The following is a 16177-nucleotide window of genomic DNA, read 5'->3' as shown; positions in this document are numbered from 1 at the left end:
ATTGGGTCACTTAAACCTAGAGCTAATCAAAGGGTGACATGTGGCAAGGGTTTAATGTGTTAACCTAGCTATTTAAGTATGGTTATGAAAAGAAAAAATAACCAGAAGCCACTCCTCTCCTTTGTCACGCCACTTTGAGGCTTTTTATCTATTCTTCTTCATCTCTCATTAATTCAAAGAGATTAGTCATCAATCTCTTGAATTAAGAACACTAGAAATTGTTTCTAGTGTCCTTTTTACATCTCTAATCTCTTAAAAGGTAGAACTTAAATTTCTAATTAATAGAAAAGGCTTTAGAAGCTGTTCAAGGGCTGCCATAGGTGTTCCTGGTGTGGACAAGCTAGAGGAACAACATCTAGTGTCCTGAAGACGAATCTCAAAGGCGTAGATACGCTGCAGTGCATCAAGAGGTTAGTGTAATTGTTCTTGATTTAATCTAGGGTTCTAAAATTAATCTGATTAATTTTAAAATCTTAAATGGTAAATACAGATCAAAAAACATATTAAAAGAGTTTTAATATATTGTTTATCATTGAAATCAAATAGATAAAAATAAATCTTGCATGATGCATGTGACCCTAGGTGAAAATTTTTTGAATTCAATGGTATAAACTTGTATTTTTCACGCTTCCGTTCCTTCATATTCAATAATTGTTGAAATAATATTTCACAAAACTAAACTCATGCTTGCTATACCAATTTCAATAATCATTGAAATAAATCCCATAATTGATAAACATAGTACATAAGGAAAAATAAAATCATTTAATTTCTTAAAATATTCAAAACAATTTCAATTAAAAACTAGTTGTGCACAAACATCTTTTGTCTACTCAATTTACTCAAACTTTCGTTTCTCCTTCGAAGATCCCTTTCCAACTTAAACACATAAATCTAAAGTGCTTTAGTATCCATTTCTAATACTTAAATTTCAACAATTTCTTTGTAGACTTATCCCACCTCTTATGGTTTATAAATTTTGGGTCTTTCATATTTTTGTGTATGGTGGCACTATTCGTGTCAAAATGTTGAATTTTCTGTACTTAATAGGTTTATTAGTTCTAATTGCACTCATATACCACATTTTGGGTGTCAATTTTGTTGTCATTGATTGCCAATTCAATTTCTAAGTCTCCTAAGAGAAATTACGATTTTTCAATTTTGGTCCCCTATTTTCTACTGTTCCATTGGTCTGGTTACTGTGATAATCTGGTTAAGTGTCCTTCATCAAAGTTGTTCCTTATTGTCTTAGCTTTAATTCCCTTTTTGAATCACTCCATTTAGACTTTTATAGCCCAAGTTATGCTTATTTTCCTAAGGCTGGCTAGATTTGGTGTTACCCAGAATTTTGGGCATTTTCTGGATACTGGCAGTTTTGGTGTGCTGATTATAGGTGACTTTTTGGATAGGTTATGGCCAGAATTTGGATATGTTTTCTTCATGAAAGTTGTAGGGCTATGTCTTAGCTATCCATCGGTATAAGCTTCAAGTCATTTGGACCTTCCTAGACCAAGTTATGGTCATCTAAGTAACTATTATTCATTTGGTTATTTTTGTACAGGGCTGTGTGCCCAAATCCAGATTTGGCCTAATTGTTCACTAAGTTATGGTCATTTTCTGGGCATGATTCCTAAATGAAAAAGGTCCATTTTGTGTCTAGTTTCATTCCCAATTAACATCAGATCAATTGGGTTGGTAAATTTCTAGTTTTGGTCCCTGAAAGGGACCTAGGTCAAGCTATCTGCATACTGACCCTAACCAATCCGAATTGAAACTTGCTTCTAACAATTCACACACACCACAAATGGTCACAATTGACCATTTTTCAATTCAAGTATGGTCAACTACATTAATTAACCAATTCTCAAATTTTTCTTCAAATTTTCAAAATGCTAAAAACCCTAGTTACACATTTGTGTAATTCAATAAAATCAAAATGTACATCTAATGTCTATATACTTCATTCAACCTAAACAACCAATCAAACTGTAACACCCTCCCGATAACCACTCTGTACATCCTACTGTTCCGGTGACCGGTGTCGGTCCGGACAGCTAGAATGTCCGGAAAAATATTCAAACTAAAGTCAGGAACCATAATTAACTCAAATATTAACAAGAAAAATTTAGTAAAAATTTTAGAAATAAAATACAATCAAGTTAAACGAGCCGGTGCCCTAGCGATGGGTAGCAGGAGGAAGTTGCGGTTATCGCAACAAGGAGCCCTAAACCCGGGGAAAAAATTATAAAATAATTTTTGGGACTCCAGAGAAGGGTAATTGAGGTTCCCATGGCATTAGAATGCCAAGAAAATACCTAGAAAAATTTTTCAATCGGTACAGCCAATTTTGACCCGTTAAGCCAAACGGAGGGCATTTTGGTCATTTCGCCTTCAGAGGTGAATTTTAGCCGACTTGTCCAGTTAAGTAAATAATTATTATGACTCAAAATATGAATAAATATTGCTAAAAATTAAATTAAAATGTGGTAGAAAAAAAAAGAAAAGAAAAATGAAATAAAAAGCAAATTATGACAAATTATGATGTCATTTAAAAATTTCCTCCAATCACAATAAAATAACCAATTAGTTAACCAATAAAAGAGACTAAAAATGGGCTAAAGGAATTAAAAACCAGCTGCTCTTCTTCTCCTTCTTCTCCACCAAAACGTGAACCCTTCCCTTCCACCCTCCATTGGAGCTCAACCAAGCAAGCTTGATTTCCTACCTTGTCTCACCATAAAATCCTAACCTAGCTTCACTAAAACTTGCCCTAGCACCTTGCTAAAGCCTTTGGCAGCCAAGAAAAGCCAAGAAAGTGAAGGAATTGCTTGGGAAAATTCTGCCCAAACAAGGTTAGTGCATATATACATCTAAAGCTTTTTAAATTCTATGTTAGAGACTTGGAATAAGTAGGAATTTGTGACTAAAATGAATGAAATCTATGTCTATCCATGCCCTAGGTTTCGGCAGCCCTATTGAATAAAAAGGAATGAGTGTTTTGATGGACTTAAAGTGGACTAGAGATCAAGATTAAACCATGTATGCATGTGATTATGGAATGAGATAGTTAATTAAAGCATGTTGTAAAAATTCATATGGAAATTAGGGTTTGGAAAGGTGAAAGTATGACTTGGCTTAGGAAATTGTTAGGGCACATTGTAATGGTCAATTAGTGACCATTTTAGATGTGTTGACCATAAATGGGATAGAAAAATGAGATTGCAAAGTGAGGATTGCAGTCGCCTAGGGCAAGACATAGGGGTGAAAATTCAGTCCCTTTGCACTGCCATAACTTGGGTAGTGGTAGTCCAATTGGTGTTTGGCCAATTGGACATGAAACTAGGCTTATAATGGCACATTTTCGCTGAAGAAACCATGCCCAAAAGACCAAAGCAAAAGGGTCAAAACTCAGCCACAATCCGGATGCCCTGCACTGAATTCTGCAGAATTTGCCAAATGAACAGTACTGTAGATTTGGTCAATTGGCCTGAAATTTTTACAGCAATAATTTAAGACATAGACAAACAACTTTCATGAAGGAACCTACCCCAAATTATGGCCAGAACCCATTCAACCAAGTGACTCAAGTTACTGTTCATGCACTATAGATATGGTAAATTTCTACAGAATGCATATCCGGACAGCTTGGGTTTTTGAGCCATATCTGGAGCTACAAAACTCCAAATGGAGTGATTCAAAAAAGTAAATTCAACTAGACAAAATAAGTAACAACTTTCATGTTTTACATTTCCTCAAATTCCAACAGTAACAGTGTCCAATGGAACAGTGAAGTTGACTCACCAAAATTGAAAAATCTGTTTGTGTTGAGTTACACTTTGGAATGGCAAAAACACTTAATGCCAACAAGTTTTAAACACCAAATGTGGTATGTTGGGAGTGCCAAAGTTGATGTACACATTTTTATTCTAAAAGTCAACATTTTTGTTGTCCCATGATGAATAGTAACACCAAAAAAATTGAAATTCACAAATTGACAAATTTAAGAGTTTCAAATGCCCTAGTATACCTAACAAGATTGGTTTGGATAGTTTGGCATGCCAATAGGGTTCAGATTAGCGATCGCACATGGCAAAAATGCCATTCTGTGATTTCATGGCTTTTAGCCATTCTGACTTTGTATTGAGACTTGGCCTTGTTCCGGATATTATTTACAGCTTGTTAGCTGTTCTGTTGCACACCGGGAGATACGTATGTGACCGATGGTGTGACGGCCCGAGGTACTAGGTACCCAGTGCCAGTTTACCCATTATCCAGTCCAGTCATCTAGTGTAGGTTACTTGGGGCAACCAAATGAATAAAAGTGAACAACGTAAATGAAACAATGAATATATCAATACCAAACAAAGAAAGCATACACATTCTATACACATTTATTTTCTTGCTATTTTCTTTTATTATATTATTGCACCACTAAGCATTATTGCTTAGCGCGTTGCTTTTGCCACGCGTAGGTACTGGAGATCCCGATCGCGAGCCCAGTAGACCACAGACTGGGTGAGTCCATCCGGCAGTTCTGCTCAGTGTCCGTGTCACCTCGTCACCTGCAGTGCATTGGTAGGACACTAGATGTCATTTTGTCATTTTGTAATTAACTTTTTAATTTCTCATATGTATTTGGGATTTATGTAATGTATTTTGAGGTTCATGTAAATAATAAAGATTTATGGTCATGTATGGTATTAATTTGAGTATTTAATGGTTGTTTATATATGAGAACCCTGAGAAAGGGATGCTTTGAGAAATGAAAAGGTTGTTGAGACCTGAAATTGACAAATTATTGAGATATTGATATTGAGTTTTGTTGATAATATTGGAATTGAGTATGAATGAAATTGTATATTGGAAGTGTTTTTAACAGGTTCCGAAGAACTGTTTTCTCCATTTTTAGCCGGTACTCCGCCAGATTTTCCTTAAAATCTTCGGAACCTCAAATAAATAATACTTTTGATAAATGGTTAAAACAAATCATATTTCATAAATTAACTTCAAAAGCATGACACAAATTAAGTAAGGTATATTAGAGAGTGCCAGTACACCGTATGACATTACTTACTCGGGTATACTGTACACGGGTAAGGGGTGTCACATTTAGTGGTATCAGAGCACGGTTTAGGCGTTTCTGGGCCTAGATTGAGTCCATACCATGCATTGCATTTGTAAGAGTCGAGGTGACACTAACGCAGATCTGTTTATCTTTCTTATTTTGAATAGTATATGGACCCTTCATCTCAGAGAGCCGTTGAGGAGGAAGTGGAGAGTCATGCTCCACCTGCAGCAGCTGAGACTGGGGGCATGAGAGAATCTGCTCCACCAGCTCAAGCAGAGCCTGCTCAGCCTCCACAAGCCATGTTCCAACAAATGGCCGACTTCTTCAGATAAATGGCCGGGGTAATGCCAGCACCACCACCACCACCACCAGCTCCACAGCAGAAATCACACCTGGAAAGGATAAGGAAGTTTGGAGCTGTGGACTTCTATGGCAAGAGAGAAGATGACTCATTGCAGCGAGAATTGGTTGAGCAGGCAGGAGTCTTAAAACAACTCCACCGCACCCAGGCGTAACTTAGAAGCTGTTATATCCTTGTTACAAGACAATGCCTACGGATGGTGGGACATCGTGTCCGATGAAGTGCAGCCCGAAGTCAGAACTTGGGACTTCTTCCCCTCCGAGTTCAAGAAGAAATATGTGGGTCTTGTATACGGAAGAGAGAAGAAGGGAATTCATTAACTGAGGCGAGACGGTTGTCGGTGGCGAGTATGAGAAGGAGTTTATTCGGTTAAGCCGCTATGGAAGGAAATAGTCCCTACTTGGTGAAAGGTGCAAGAGATTTGAAGAGGGATGAATGACAATATCAAGATACAGCTCACTGCATTTGGAATCACAGAATTTAGCAAGCTAGTTGAAGCTGCAATAAGTGTTGAAAAAGTGAGAATCAATGAGCAGACCAGAAGGGAGAGACAGCAGAAGAGGGGACCAGGTCAGTCTAGTTCCACCCTTGGATTTGGGAAGAAGTTTAAGGGTCCTCTGCACGAGTTCGGGTCAGCCACGAGTCGAGTCGTCTCGGTGGCCCAGCCACGATTCACCCCTAGGAGAGGTCAGTCCACACCATCAGTGGGCAGCTCTCCAGGGATGGGGTTTAGGGGACCAGCCCCAGCATCTTCTGCGTGTCCACTGCACCGAGAAATGGCACAAGGGAATGTTGGAGAGTGGCTGGTGCTTGCTTGAGATGTGGGTCGGCAGAACATCAATCGAGGCGCCCTTGCAGAACTACTACTGTGCTCCGACACAAGTAGGCAGGACTGTTCTGCACCACCAAGGGGTAGAAGGTCGGGTAAATCCGATGCTGTGGGACCATCTCGGAGGCCTACATCGAGCCAGCGAGAGGCCGGATAACGGACCACTGCCGAGAAATTATGCCACGAGAGCTCGGAAGAGCAAGATGCCCGGAGTCATCGAGTGCGTTCTCCTCTACACTACACTGTGCATGCATTGGTGGATCCAGGATCCACTCATTCATACATCTGCATCAATCTACCCGTAGAAAGGGGATCTTGGTAGGGAGAGTGACCAAGACATTCAGTCACTAATCCATTGGGTCACGATGTGGTAGTGAACAAGGTATACAAGGGTTGCCCTTTAAGGATTCAGGGTATGAATTCTTGGCGGACTTGATTGAGTTACCCTTCCATGAGTTTGACGTGATTTTGGGAATGGGTGGTTGTCACGTCATCGGGCAATAGTTGATTGCAAATTGAAAGAATTTCTTTGAAAACCCACGAGGGTAATGAGATCACGATTGTAAGGAAAGGACAGATTTCTGTCAATGTTATCTCGACCACTGTTGCAAGAAGAATGATGAGAAAAGGCTGTGAAGCCTACCTAGCACATGTGGTGGATACTAGGCAGGCTAAGCCAAACTTGAGTGACATACCCACAGTGAGAGACTTCCCAGAAGTATTTCCTGAAGAGTTGCTTGGTTTGCCACCAGAAAGGGAAGTCGAATTTGCTATTGAGACACTGCCGGGTACAACACCCATTTCCATTGCTCCTTATAGGATGGCACCTACTGAATTGAGGGAGTTGAAAACTCAGTTGCAAGAGTTGCTAGATAAGGGGTTCATACGCCCCAGTGTGTCACCATGGGGAGCTCCAGTGCTGTTCATGAAAAAGAAGGATGGAACTTTGAGGCTTTGTATTGATTACCGGCAGTTGAATAAAGTGACTGTGAAGAACAAATATCCGTTGCCTAGAATTGATGATCTGTTTGATCAGTTGAAGGGAGCAGGAGTATTTTCTAAGATTGATCTCAGATCAGGGTATCATCAGCTAAGAGTGAAGGATGTAGATGTGCCAAAGACTGCATTCAGGACCCGATATGGGCATTATGAGTTCCTAGTGATGCCCTTTGGCTTAACAAATGCACCAGCGGCATTCATGGACCTTATGAACCGTATCTTCCATCCACACTTAGATCGATTCGTAGTGGTCTTTATTGATGATATTTTGGTGTATTCCAAGACCAGGGAAGAACATGATGAGCATTTGAGGATTGTTACGCAAACCACGAGAGAAAAGAAGTCAGTATGCTAAGTTGTCCAAGTGTGACTTTTGGTTGAATGAGATTGCATTCCTTGGACACATAGTGTCAGCTGATGGGATTAGGGTGGATCCCAAGAAAATAGAAGCAGTGATGGAATGGAAGCCTCCCAGGAATATAACTGAGGTCAGAAGCTTCTTGGGGCTAGCTGGGTATTCTGAGAAGATTTGTGAAGGATTTTCCCTAATAGCTGCTCCAATGACCAAGTTGTTACACAAGAATGTCGATTGTTGGAATGACAAGTGTCGCACCAGTTTTGAGAAGTTGAAGGCTATGTTGTGAGAGGCACGGTGTTGCTGACGGTGTCAGGAAAGGACTTCGTGGTCTACAGTGATGCCTCACATAATGGGTTAGGGTGTGTGTTGATGCAAGAGGGGAAAGTGATCGCTTATGCTTCCAGACAGCTAAGGCCACATGAACAGAACTACCCTACCCATGATCTAGAGCTTGCAGCAATTATCTTCGCACTGAAAATATGGAGGCATTACTTGTATGGTGAAAAGTGCTACATTTACACAGACCACAAGAGCCTGAAATATTTGCCAACCCAGAAGGAGCTCAACCTTAGACAGAGACGATGGATTGAGTTCCTGAAGGATTATGACTGTGTAATTGATTACCATCCTGGGAAGGCAAATGTAGTTGCTGATGCTTTGAGCAGAAAGTCCATCACAACTTTGAGATCATTGAATGCCCGTCTATCTTTGGTTCGAGATGGAGCTATTTTGGCTGAGTTGCTAGTGAGGCCAAACCTGCTACAGCAGATTTTAGATGGGCAAAAGGCAGATGAGAAGCTAATGGCTATTATGAAAAAAATCTCAGAGGGAGAAGCAACTGACTATGGGGTGAAAGCAGATGGGTGTCTGTATTACAAGGGAAGACTGTGTGTACCAGATGATGGGGAATTGAAAGCTAGTATTCTAAAAGAGGCACACACCAGTGTATATGCTATGCACCGTGAAGTACAAAGATGTATCATGACACGAAGCTTGATATTGGTGGCACTGGTATGAAGAGGGATATAGGTGACTATGTGACTAAATGATTGACATGTCGGCAAGTCAAGGCGAACATCAAGTTCCATCGGGTTTGCTCTGACCTATACGCATACCGAATGGAAATGGGATCGGGTCACCATGGATTTTGTAAGTGGTCTACCTCTCACCCGGAAGAAACATGATGCGAGATGGGTGATAGTTGATAGATTGACAAAGTCGAGACACTTTCGCGATTAGGACTAACTACTCACTAGAGAGATTAGCGAGTGTATATCGGTGAGATAGTTAGATCGCATGGAATTCCACTTTCCATCATATCGATCGAGACCCAAGGTTTACATCGAGATTTTGGAAGAAGTTGCATGAATCCTTGGGTACACAACTCCATTTCAAAGCCTGACTTTCCATCCTCGAACGGATGGGCAATCGAAAGAGTAATCCAGTAAACAATTGAAACCAATGAAATTGATACAAATATTGAATTGAAATGATAACAATAACGTGAAATACTTGTCGAGTCCTTGAGGATATCTTTGAGGAGTTGTGTCATTGAGTTTGAGGAAGTGGGATACATACCTCCCAGCGCGTAATTTGCATACAACAATAGCTACCAAGCTAGTATTCAAATGGCCCGTATGAAGCAATCGTATGGGAGAAAATGTAGAACTCCGGTGTCTTTGGACTGAATTAGCGAAGAAAAAGCGGTAGGGCGGACACAGTGAAACAGTGAGGAGAAGGTGAAATCAATCAAAGCCAACTTAAAGATTGCCTCGCATGCATGTAAATCTTATGCCGACCTAAAGAGAAAAGAAATAGAATATGTGGTTAGCGACAAAGTGTTCCTCAAGGTGTCATCATGGAAGAAAGTGTTGTGGTTTGGAAGAAAAGGTAAGTTGAGCCCTAGGTTCATTGGCCCCTATGAAGTCATTGAACGTGTGGGTCCCGGTGGCCTATAGGCTAGCTTTACCACGAGTGGACAAGATCCATAATGTGTTCCACGTGTCCATGCTCGTAAGATACCGCTCGGATCCTTCACATGTAATCTCGGAGAAGAAAATGAAATACAGTCGGATTTGACATACGAAGAAGAACCTCTACGGATCTTGGCTCGGGAAGTGAGAGAGTTGAGAAACAAGCAAATTCCATTGGTGAAAGTGCTATGGAGGCACCACAACACCGAGGAGGCAACTTGGGAAAGTGAAGAGACGATGAGGCAACAGTTCCCTCAACTGTTTGCATTAGGTAAATTTCGAGGACGAAATTTAAATTAGAGGGGAAGAGTTGTAACACCCTCCCGATAACCACTCCGTACATCCTACTGTTCCGGTGACCGGTGTCGGTCCGACCTAGAATGTCCGGAAAAATATTCAAACTAAAGTCAGGAACCATAATTAACTCAAATATTAACAAGAAAAATTTAGTAAAAATTTTAGAAATAAAATACAATCAAGTTAAACGAGCCGGTGCCCTAGCGATGGGTAACCGGAGAGAAGTTGCGGTTCTCGCAACGAGGAGCCCTAGACCTGGGGAAAAAATTATAAAATAATTTTTGGGACTCCAGAGAAGGGTAATTGAGGTTCCCATGGCATTAGAATGCCAAGAAAATACCTAGAAAAATTTTTCAATCAGTACAGCCAATTTTGACCCGTTAAGCCAAACGGAGGGCATTTTGGTCATTTCGCCTTCAGAGGTGAATTTTGGCCGACTTGTCCAGTTAAGTAAATAATTATTATGACTCAAAATATGAATAAATATTGCTAAAAATTAAATTGAAATGTGGTAGAAAAAAAAAGAAAAGAAAAATGAAATAAAAAGCAAATTATGACAAATTATGATGTCATTTAAAAATTTCCTCCAATCACAATAAAATAACCAATTAGTTAACCAATAAAAGAGACTAAAAATGGGCTAAAGGAATTAAAAACCAGCTGCTCTTCTTCTCCTTCTTCTCCACCAAAACGTGAACCCTTCCCTTCCACCCTCCATTGGAGCTCAACCAAGCAAGCTTGATTTCCTACCTTGTCTCACCATAAAATCCTAACCTAGCTTCACTAAAACTTGCCCTAGCACCTTGCTAAAGCCTTTGGCAGCCAAGAAAAGCCAAGAAAGTGAAGGAATTGCTTGGGAAAATTCTGCCCAAACAAGGTTAGTGCATATATACATCTAAAGCTTTTTAAATTCTATGTTAGAGACTTGGAATAAGTAGGAATTTGTGACTAAAATGAATGAAATCTATGTCTATCCATGCCCTAGGTTTCGGCAGCCCTATTGAATAAAAAGGAATGAGTGTTTTGATGGACTTAAAGTGGACTAGAGATCAAGATTAAACCATGTATGCATGTGATTATGGAATGAGATAGTTAATTAAAGCATGTTGTAAAAATTCATATGGAAATTAGGGTTTGAAAAGGTGAAAGTGTGACTTGGCTTAGGAAATTGTTAGGGCACATTGTAATGGTCAATTAGTGACCATTTTAGATGTGTTGACCGTAAATGGGACAGAAAAATGAGATTGCAAAGTGAGGATTGCAGGCTGCCTAGGACAGCAGCATAGGGACTGAAAATTCAGTCCCTTTGCACTGCCATAACTTGGGCAGTGGTAGTCCAATTGGTGTTTGGCCAATTGGACATGAAACTAGGCTTATAATGGCACATTTTTGCTGAAGAAACCATGCCCAAAAGACCAAAGCAAAAGGGTCAAAACTCAGCCACAATCCGGATGCCCTGCACTGAATTCTGCAGAATTTGCCAAATGAACAGTAACTGTTCATTTGGCCATAACTCACTGTAGATTTGGTCAATTTGCCTGAAATTGTTACAGCAACAAGTTAAGACATAGACAAACAACTTTCATGAAGGAAGCTACCCCAAATTATGGCCAGAAACCATTCAACCAAGTGACTCAAGTTACTGTTCATGCACTGTAGATATGGTAAATTTCTGCAGAATGCATATCCGGACAGCTTGGGTTTTTGAGCCATATCTGGAGCTACAAAACTCCAAATGGAGTGATTCAAAAAATGAAATTCAACTAGACAAAATAAGGAACAACTTTCATGTTTTACATTTCCTCAAATTCCAACAGTAACAGTGTCCAATGGAACAGTGAAGTTGACTCACCAAAATTGAAAAATCTGTTTGTGTTGAGTTACACTTTGGAATGGCAAAAACACTTAATGCCAACAAGTTTTAAACACCAAATGTGGTATGTTGGGAGTGCCAAAGTTGATGTACACATTTTTATTCTAAAAGTCAATATTTTTGTTGACATGATGAATAGTAACACCAAAAAAATTGAAATTCACAAATTGACAAATTTAAGAGTTTCAAATGCCCTAGTATACCTAACAAGATTGGTTTGGATAGTTTGGCATGCCAATAGGGTTCAGTTAGCAGTACTGCACATGGCAAAAATGCCATTCTGTGATTTCATGGCTTTTAGCCATTCTGACTTTGTATTGAGACTTGGCCTTGTGCCGGATATTATTTACAGCTTGTTAGCTGTTCTGTTGCACACCGGGAGATACGTATGTGACCGATGGTGTGACGGCCCGAGGTACTAGGTACCCAGTGCCAGTTTACCCGTTATCCAGTCCAGTCATCTAGTGTAGGTTACTTGGGGCAACCAAATGAATAAAAGTGAACAACGTAAATGAAACAATGAATATATCAATACCAAACAAAGAAAGCATACACATTCTATACACATTTATTTTCTTGCTATTTTCGTTTATTATATTATTGCACCACTAAGCATTATTGCACCACTAAGCATTATTGCTTAGCGCGTTGCTTTTTCCACGCGTAGGTACTGGAGATCCCGATCGCGAGCCCAGTAGACCACAGACTGGGTGAGTCCATCCGCAGCTTCGCTGTCCGTGTCACCTCGTCACCTGCAGTGCATTGGTAGGACACTAGATGTCATTTTGTCATTTTGTAATTAACTTTTTAATTTCTCATATGTATTTGGGATTTATGTAATGTATTTTGAGGTTCATGTAAATAATAAAGATTTATGGTCATGTATGGTATTAATTTGAGTATTTAATGGTTGTTTATATATGAGAACCCTGAGAAAGGGATGTTTTGAGAAATGAAAAGGTTGTTGAGACCTGAAATTGACAAATTATTGAGATATTGATATTGAGTTTTGTTGATAATATTGGAGTTGAGTATGAATGAAATTGTATATTGGAAGTGTTTTTAACAGGTTCCGAAGAACTGTTTTCTCCATTTTTAGCCGGTACTCCGCCGGATTTTCCTTAAAATCTTCGGAACCTCAAATAAATAATACTTTTGATAAATGGTTAAAACAAATCATATTTCATAAATTAACTTCAAAAGCATGACACAAATTAAGTAAGGTATATTAGAGAGTGCCAGTACACCGTGTGGTATTACTTACTCGAGTATACTGTACACGGGTAAGGGGTGTCACACAAACACATCAAAATCATTCATTTCAAACCCTAATATAAGTTGGCCGAAATTTCTTTTTTGCCCCCCAATAATTATTTTCTTTTGATTTTAAGTTAAGATCTAAGCTACTTATATTAAAAACATAAGTATTAAGCATAAATTTTTAATTCAAACCACTAACCTTTCTTTGATGTTCAACTCTTCAATTTCTTTCCTTGTTTCTTCTTTCTTTCTTGCCTAATCACCTTCTCAAGTGAGTTTATCAAGTTCTAATAGATTAATTTAGGGTCAAAGCAAGGTTTAGTGGGAGTTTTAAAGCTTGAACTCAAGCTTTCATAAATGTTCATCCATGGAGATGGCAAGAGGGACGGTGGCCAACTTGATGGGAGAAGAAGAGTGATTTGTTTTTTTTTTTCAATTTTATGTTTATTTTATGCCTTTTAGTCTTATTTGACTTGGTCAATTATGGTGGGGAAAATAAAATTGTATTTTGACATCATTCATGATGTCTTCCAATGATGTAATAAACTTTTTTAATTTTCTTTTTCTTTTGCATTTATTTTTTCATTAGTTCTTTAATTTAATTCTCAATTCCCAAAGATTCGTTTCTCTAATTTAATAGACAGTTAGGTCAGGAGTCAGCTCTAGGGGTGAATTGACCAAATCGCCCCTCGCTGATTCAATCCAGTTTGCAAGTTATTCGGTATTTCTTTTGGATCCCTGACCTAATTATTTGACCTGCTTAAAAATTCTTTTTCGTGATTTTCTCTTTTCCACTGTGTTCGCAATAGTCCTAAGGACCGCGGTGTCACATTTTTCGATTCAGAATTCGAGTTACGATTGACCTCGCAGTCATTTCCCGGGAAGGTCACCCATCATTGTAACTCCCGGCTTGTAACTCCCAGCTCATTTAACTTTTTATACTTTGTTTTCTTCTTTATACTTAACTATTTAGCAATTACTAATTATTTGTGTTCAGGGCTTATCTAATTGTCCTAGATATGATTCTAATCCCCTTAATTGTCTGGACCGATACCGATCACCGGAACAGTAAAATATACCAGGCTATGCAAATAGGGGTGTTACAGTTGGTGAATGCGGATGCTGTAAAAAGATATTATGCATAAAAAAAAAAAAGAGTAGGAGTGAAAACCTGAAAGGGCGCTCCAAGCAAAATGAGGGAAAGGAGGCGAAAACTTGAAAGGGCGCTTTCTGCAAAATGAGCAAAGAGTGAAAATCTGAAAGGACGCCCCGAAAAAGAGAGTAAAAAAAAAAAAGCTGGGAGTGAAAACCCGAAAGGGCGCTTCTAGTTGAAGACGGCGAAGAAATAGGAATGATCCCTAGCTCATAGGACAGTAAAATACACAACACATTTTTCTAAAGGTCACTTAAAACGATAGTAGTTGAGGGACTTTAAAGTTAACTGAGGACATTTGTCAGATTTATTCCTGTACTCTTAGCCATAAAATTGTACCTTTGTTCTTTTAATGATTATCTTCTTAAGCCATGAATAAATTTGTGCATATCTCGTCTACCTTGGTTTATGCGCTATTAATTTATTGAAAGCTTTCTTTTAAGATCAGAATCTAAACACAGGTAACTTCATATATTTTACTTTGAGATTTACAGGAGGGCAAATAATCATCAGGCAATTGGTGCACCTAAGAAGTGAAAACCTACAAGGACGCTTCCTGCAAAGCCAGCAAAGAGTAAAAAAAAAAAAAAAAGAGTATGAGTAAAAATCCAAAAGGGCGCTCCTAGTAAAATGAGGGAAAGAAGGCGAAAACCAAAAGGGCGCTTTCTACAAAATAAACAAAGGGTGAAAATTTAAAAGGACGCCCCAGAAAAGAGAGTACAAAAAAAAAACTAAGAGTGAAAACCCAAAAGGGCACTTCTAGTCAGAAACAGTAAAAAATAAGGAAAGAGCCAAAAGGGTGCTGGAGAAAATCATGAGCCAAACCTTGAAACTCGTTCTGGCCTTTTCCAACAATCGTTTATCTTCAGGGTCTTGCTAAGTAAACTTTGTTTGAAATAACACTCTGCATCAGATTTACTTTGTGAACATTTAAGTTATATACACAACAGTTGGTTAAGTTATATCCAAGTTAATTTTAATTTTCAGCATTTAATTTCCTGTTACCAAACTCTGGGTTAAAGATCCAAGTTGATTTAAATTTTCAGCACTTTATTTTTCTGTTATCAACCTCTGGATTCAAGATCTAAGTTAATTTTAATTTTCAGCCTTTAATCCTTGTTATTAACCTATGGATTCAAGATCCAAGTTGACTTTAATTTTTAGCATTTAATTTTTATTATCAACCTCTGGATTCAAGATCCAAGTTGATTTTAATTTTCAGCACTTTCATTCTTGTTATCAACCTCTGGATTCGAGATCCAAGTTGATTTTAATTTTTAGCATTAATTTCCTGCTATCAACCTCTAGATTCAAGATCCAAGTTGATTTTAATTTTTAGCACTTTAATTTCCTGTTATCAACCTCTGGATTCAAGATCCAAGTTGATTTTAATTCAGCCTTTAATTCTTGTTATCAACCTCTGGATTCAAGATCCAAGTTGACTTTAATTTTCAGCATTTAATTCTTGTTATCAACCTCTGGATTCAAGATCCAAGTTGATTTTAATTTTCAGTATTTAATTTTTGTTATCAACCTCTGGATTCAAGATCCAAGTTGATTTTAATTTTCAGTCTGGATTCGAGATCCAAGTTGATTTTAATTTTCAGCATTAATTTCCTACTATCAACCTCTGGATTCAAGATCCAAGTTGATTTAAATTTCATCACTTTAATTTCCTGTTATTAACCTCTAGACTCAAGATCCAAGTTGATTTTAATTTTCAGCCTTTAATTCTTCTTATCAACCTCTGGAGTCAAGATCCAAGTTGACGTTAATTTTTAGCATTTAATTTTTGTTATCAACCTTTGGATTCAAGATCCAAGTTAATTTTAATTTTTAGTACTTTAATTCTTGTTATCAACCTTTGGATTCAAGATCCAAGTTGATTTTAATTTTTAGTCTTTAATTCGTGTTATCAACCTCTGGATTCGAAATCCAAGTTGATTTTAATTTTCAGTATTTAATTTCCTGTTATCAACCTCTGGATTCGAGATCTAAGTTGATTT

This window comes from Hevea brasiliensis, unplaced genomic scaffold (genome assembly GCF_030052815.1).
Source record: "Hevea brasiliensis isolate MT/VB/25A 57/8 unplaced genomic scaffold, ASM3005281v1 Scaf1, whole genome shotgun sequence".
Classification (NCBI taxonomy): domain Eukaryota; kingdom Viridiplantae; phylum Streptophyta; class Magnoliopsida; order Malpighiales; family Euphorbiaceae; genus Hevea; species Hevea brasiliensis.
The sequence above is the reverse complement of the archived record's forward strand: the minus strand, read 5'-3'. Positions refer to the sequence as shown.